General features: G+C 42.9%; 1 long non-coding RNA gene across 1 annotated transcript in view; it reads left to right on the top strand.

Annotated features, from left to right (window-relative positions):
- Positions 1 to 6,130, top strand: part of LOC140339466 (uncharacterized) — a 12,986-nt gene extending 6,856 nt beyond the window's left edge. The window contains exon 2 of the long non-coding RNA XR_011922444.1: positions 4,910 to 6,130. This is a non-coding gene — a long non-coding RNA (uncharacterized lncRNA). The remainder of the gene's footprint in view (positions 1 to 4,909) is intronic.
- The last annotated feature ends 814 nt before the right edge of the window (positions 6,131 to 6,944 follow it).

Here is a 6,944-nt window from a genome sequence, read left to right on the forward strand (position 1 = left end):
CTGTTTGTTACAGAAGTGTGGGTCAGGTGGCAGTTGATATCATTGTGAGAGGGGCTGTTTGTTACAGAAGTGTGGATCAGGTGGCAGTTTATATCATTCTGTGAGAGGGGCTGTTTGTTAAAGAAGTGTGTGTAAGGTGGCAGTTGATATCAGTATGTGAGAGGATCTGTCTATGATAGCAAGGCACAATTTAGTTGTCCATACTCCCTATTAGGGGTTTGATTTAATAGAGCCCTAATTGTTCCCTTCCTCCTACTCCCGCACACCTATTTGTGTTGTGTTCTTTCATTGTTGATGTCTTTTCACACGTTTTTACCTCCTCAGGGTGAACATACAATTCCCACTTTTCATTCTTCCTAAGCTGTGTTTTTGAAACATATGGTGGAGAGAGGCAGGCGGCTGCATCAATCATGGAGGGGCTTGTCATTAGGAGTGAGCCGAATTCCTGCCCATTGCATTTTATTTAGGCGAAATATAATTAGAGGTTGTGAGGGGAGCCAAATGGCCAAACAATTCCAGAAATTTCTTTTCCGTGAATATGCCGCACTTCCTTGGCTGGAATTCCATGCTCTGAGCCAAGATGAAAGTTATCTGTTTGGAGCTCTGTGACACCGCGCCGCTTATTGAGGAAACTCATTTGGGAAGAATCTTTTTACTGATAAATTCAGGGCTTCGGGGCTTGAGGACTTTCACTGCTTTTGTCTTGGCCTATTATAAATCTCTCCGTCCCATTTCTTCTTCGTCACTTGCCTAATCCCTTGGCCTTCTTTTCATCTGCTGTAATTATTAACATCTGCTTTATAAGTGTACAGGCTGAATGATGACAACAGCTGCTCTGTGAAGGCCTCAGGCTGCACTTCCTGTTCAGTCTTCTTCTGAGTCCACTTCATGTCCCAATCTCAGGGGCTCTGACCTAGATGAGATGGCCAGATATAAAGGGCCCCTTTCTGGGTACATTATTACAATATCAAGTCCCCATCCAGGCTGCTACAACCCAAACTGGGCTTGAACTTCCTGCTATGTGCAACCACCCCTCCAAATCCAGACTCCGTGTCCATTCTTGGCTGCTCAGTGTGCTTGCGTTTGGTGTGGGAGATGTAGCACACAGCATCTGTCATCTTTTAATGCTTCACCTTCTCAGATGGGACAGACACGCCCCTGCCACGCCCTTGCCACACCCTATACACAGTACTTAAAAAAGAAGAATTTGCTCAAACTTGACAAATGCTTTCATCCCTCTACATTCCCTTTATACTGACAAATAGAAGAATTATGACCCTTATAGTAATAATATATATTTTAGAGATTAGTAAATTGTCTGGCCACATTTGTCAGTACTCGCAAATCCTCCAAAATGTTTCCAAAACACAAAATAAATTATTGTGCATAGATTACAAACCAAATTGCAACAACCCAATTCATCAAAAAAACTGCACATGACTCAATACACCATGAGGATTATCTCTGTACACCCCGGGTAATATCTGTTTGTAGTATATTATCACACCCCAGGTAATATCTGCATGTTGTATATTATCACACACCGGGTAATATCCGTATGTAGTATATTATAAAACCCCAGGTAATACCTGTAAATGATATATTAGCACACCCCGGGTAATATCTGTGTGTAGTATATTATCACACCCTCGGTAATATCTTTATGTAGTATATTATCACACCCCGGGTGATATCTGTATGTGGTATATTATCAGACCCTTGGTGTAATCTGTATGTGGTATATTTTCACACCCCGGGTAATATTTGTATGTGGTATATTATCAGACCCCGGGTAATATCTGTATGTGGTATATTATTACACCCCGGGAAATATGTGTATGTGGTATATTACCTTATTAATATCTGTATGTGGGTTATTATCACATGCCAGGTAATATCTGTATGTAGAATAATATTATAGTCTAGGTAATATCTGTATCTGGTATATTATCACACCCTGGGTAATATTTGTATGTGATATATTAGCACACCCCCGGTAATATCTGTATGTGGTTTATTATCTTACCCCAGGTAATATCTGTATGTAGTATATTATCACACCCTTATTATAATCTGTACGTGGTATATTATCACACCCCAGGTAATATCTGTATGTAGTATATTATCACACCCCGGGTAATATCTGTATGTATTATAATATTACACCCCAGGAAATATCTGTATGTGGTATATAATCACATCCCGGGTAATATCTGCATGTTGTATATTATTATACCCCGGGTAATATCTGTATGTGGTATATTATCACACCCCGGGTAATATCTGTATGAAGGATATTATTACACCCTGGGTAATATCTGTATGTGGTATAATATCACACCCCAGGTAATATCTGTATGTTGTATATTATCACACCCCGGGTAATATCTGTATGTAGTATATTAGGTGTGGGGTTATTGGGGAAGGGGGGATAAGGATGGGGTTGATAATGCGGTGGGATCGATATGGGGTTATTGGGGAAAGGGGGGTGATGGGGTTTTTATTGCGGTGGGATCGGTATGGGATTGTCGGTGATGCTGTCGGATCGGTTTGGGACTGAAGTCTTATTTCTATAGATAATTTCTGTGTGTTTATCTGTTTCTGGTTTATTTGGATTGCACAGGAGGAAGAGCAGAGAGGGAAATATCTGGGATGCTCCGGGGAATGTTGTGTTTATTTTCTTGGAAGGTTGGATGGATGAGTTTCTTCAGATTGGAGGCAGCTGATAATCGCATTGTAGGGAGATATGAAACATTCATCTCAGCGCTGACAATGCACTGGGAATTTCTCATATATGGCAATTAATATGCCAGGTCCGGATGGTACTCGCTATCGCCCCCAACTGGATCAGATGTTTTGCAATAGTCACCCACATCTGTTACCTGGATGCCCCAATGCCTGAGGCGTGGTCAACTGTCAGCAAAGTGTGAATCTATTTAGAAAGCTGCATACAAAGTGAATGCATACATAGAACATCTAAAAATGGAGCCATAGTGATCACATGATCAGGTGTCTATAATAATCACATGAACTAATGGCAAAATCCTGTAGTGATCACATGACTCAATAGTAGAAAGTCATAGTGATCACATGGCCCAATTACAGAGCCTTTTAGTGATCACATGGTCCAATAGAGCTATGACAGAGAATTCTGACTGGCAAACATTCCGCAGAACATTGATATAATTATCCATCTGTAACAGTTTAGCCTTCCACTGACTGACCACGTCTCCCCCAGCGACCCTAACATTGTCATGTTTTACTGCTTCGGTTTCATTACTTTATACCTTAAAACAGTGGTTGCCAACCTTTTGAACATCACGGACCACTAAATCCATCATTTTAAATCCCGCGCATGCTCGGGGAGCTGTGTGTCACTTAAAGGGGAAGAAACTTCTCCCAGAGTTACGCCAGAACCCACCAACTCCCCCATCACAGGCTCAGACCTGCTTGCTAAATATCCTGGGGGGACAAAAAGTGTCCATACGGGAGACATGATCAGTGGGGTCAGGGGAAGGACCCTTCTACCGGCCAGAGACGAATGGGTAAGTGGAATGTAGGGGTGTTTGCCAGGGAAGGAGATTGTGTGAGGGTAATTGCATGTGCATATGTAATGGTAACAATAAGGGTAATTTTTCTGCGGACCAGACCACCGGTTGGTGACCTCTGCCTTAAAATATTCAAAAAACTAAATGGCTCTGTGCTGCCCTCCTGTGGCTAAATCGTCAAGTTGTATGCTGTGGATGTAGAAGACATGCTGCACCTTCCTGTTTCCAGATGCTGCAACTTAGGGTGGCCCTGACTCTCCAGTGGCCCCGAGGACTGAGTGCCATAATAATTTCTGTGTCTGTCCTACAACTCTGTATGTGTGTATTGGTGTGGTATATATGCAATATATGTGACCCCAGACATTCTATGAAGGCCTCTGTATGTGCTGCTATGGGTCAAGAGACATGATTACATGTAACATACACAGGTAACACGCAGGGGCCCTACAAGGAAATACCCTCTGCACAGAGAACACACCGAGGATCCGCCTTCTGCTCAACTTCTACTGCACCTTTCCTCCACGTCTGTTCATATTCTACCCCTTTATACCCCTCTCCTCTTATACCCCTTCATACCCCTCTTCTCTCCTCCTATACCCCTTTATACCCCTCTTCTCTCCTCTTCTACCCCTTTTTTACCCCTCTTCTCTCCTATTCTACCCCTTACTGATGAGAGTGTATCCTCTCCAGCTTGGAGAATTTTATTAAGGAGTAAAATGGCGGAAATGGAGAGAAGAGGGGTAGAAGAAAGATAGAAAAGTGGGTGAAGTAATAAATCAGGGCCAATAGGAGGGAAATTCAGTCTCAGACAGTTGTTACTGGAAAGATTTCCCCTAATGTCCTTGTCTATAAAGAATCCATATGAGACGACATGGAAGGGTAGGGTGGTAGGTAACAATTGTAAAGGCCGCACTGAGATTTCACCAAGTCACATTACTGGACATTTACTGGATGGGTATATGTGATAAGGGTTTAGCTAGTTACACATTTGCTGTTCCATATTTTGCTTATGTACAGATGTTTGATTTGTATATTTAGCAATGTAATGAATACTTAGGTGGCTATAACACCATTGGGTGCTCATTTATCATTCAAGGTGGGGTAGATAGTGTCAACCTGTAAGAGGCCACCATGTGCCATGTTTATCTCACTTCCTGTTGTGGTCTGGGACAGGAAGTTATCAGGAAATCCCCTCTTCTCTAATATGTGTTTTATATTTCTTTATATTATTTATGTATTTGTTTTATATATGTTGTATGTTTTGTATGTATTGTATATGTAAGTATTGTGTAACTTTGCTTTGTTTTTCTGACACACTTTTGACAAAATATTTTTGTTCTGTATTTGTTTTGTATTTATAGAATTTCCATCATATTTCTCTCCTCACCAGAGCATCCAAACTGATTACAAGGATTTCCTATAGGATAATATTAGAGACGATGGTGAATGTTGTACCATTGATATTTACCCCCCGGAGATATCGCATCGGAGGACTGAGCCCCCAGATGATCAGTTTTGTTGTTGGTGATCATTACTCTTATGAAGAAGTGGCAATCACATAAAACACTCCAGGTGTAAGACGGCCATCATTTTCTTTCACATTGCCAATCAGTGTTTGATTGCTTTACCTGAAATAAGAAACGCCATTCACTTGATGTGAATATTGATTGACACTTTGTGCAGCCTTATTACTACTTGTGATGATCCTTCATTTGTCTATAACAAATCTCTGTATGTGTCTGTATGGGGGAAGTTGTTGTACTTGTGTTATCCCTCCCTATCCCTTCCCATTTTTATTTTACTTTTTTCCACAGGTTGTTTTTTTTCTCTAAAATACCCAATAAAACATAATGAAGGGAATATATTTGGCACCCAGTTTGGTGGGTGAAACCTCTGTGGCTCCCAGAAGACAAATAAAGTCCATTGCACACTTATAAAGCTCCCCCCCCCCATAATAAATTCATTTTATCAAATTGTTACATCCCCTTTTCACAGTTATAACTCCTCTGTTTCTGGTTTGATGCTTGGAGATAGTTCTGAATATTCATACATAGGTGATGGGTTTGGATATTCACTCATCTTCCTGATTCACATGATTTGTGCTGAGATTCCTCTCCCTATAGCCCGGATTTCCCTGAGAATTCCTCCATGTCTGCCAGGTGTTTGCCTGGAATGTGACCGGACAATCCCCCCATATATAATGACAGATTTCATTGGTTTTATTGGAAGTAATTGGTGTTCTTGTCCTGGCCGGTGATCGCAGACACAACAGCCAGAAGAAAAGCAGGTTGGGGCTTTGTAGTGGCTGAGCCCCTCGCCAACATCACAGCCAATTAGGAGTTTAATATCTTCAGCATCACGTCTAGGAAATGGAAGAGTCAGTCACTCCGAGGGGACCCCAAAACATGTCAGGAGCCACGGCTCAGCCGGCTTCTCGGGGGGCCCCATCCTAACCAAACACAGCTCAGTACTGATTCATTGTTGTGACATGACAGTCTGTCTGTAATTTATTCACAATTGCATCATTATGTCAGAAGGCGTGTAACATGCAGATTAAATTACCGAACGGTGATTAGACTGCAGCTCCATCCAATGCAATGAGAGCGTCCAGACAGATCAGTGCACATGGGAGCCTTGTGGGGGAACTCTGACTGCTGGCATGCAGATGGCTCCACCTGCTGGGCTAAAATGACCCAAAATTCCCTTTCGGACAGTTTTGGTGGGGTACATATGGGTCAATTGCCCAGGGCACCCACCATCTCAAGGGCCCCCAAATGACATATTATTAGGAGGTGCAGAGTGTTTCAATACTGTGCATTAGGGGCCCTTTGTAAATGTCTGGTGTAAAAATTGAATGTTACATTTATTTGTGGTAATTGTTCCTGCCTGTGTCTTGTTCGGATTTAAAGAAGATTAATGAAAAATTGGTGAATGTTTCGACTGCGTTATTTCCTCCACATAGCCAACTTCCTGGCAGTAATGCTGTGGCTCCTTGTGTCAGTGGCCTGGCTCCTGTGGCCCCATGTGTCTGTGACCTGGTTCCTGTGGCCCCTTGTGTTTGTGACCTGGCCCCTGTGGCCCCTTTTGTCAGTGACCTGGTTCTTGTGGCCCCTTGTGTTTGTGACCTGGCCCCTTCTGTTTGTGACCTGGGCCCCGTGGCCCCTTGTGTCTGTGACCTGGCCCCTTGTGTTTGTGACCGGGCCCCTGTGGCCCCTTGTGTCTGTGACCTGCCTGGCCCCTGTGTCTATCATCAGGCTGTGGCCCACAATCCTCCTCGCAGCAGCCATCTCTGGTGGGATTTCCTCTTTGTTGGCCATGAATGGCCGGTTTTGGGGGGGGGGGGGGGGCACATTTATTAAAGAAACGCTTTGATAATGGCACTGCGAATGTCCTGCT

The sequence above is a fragment of the Pyxicephalus adspersus genome, chromosome 10 (genome assembly GCF_032062135.1).
Source record: "Pyxicephalus adspersus chromosome 10, UCB_Pads_2.0, whole genome shotgun sequence".
Classification (NCBI taxonomy): Eukaryota; Metazoa; Chordata; class Amphibia; order Anura; family Pyxicephalidae; genus Pyxicephalus; species Pyxicephalus adspersus.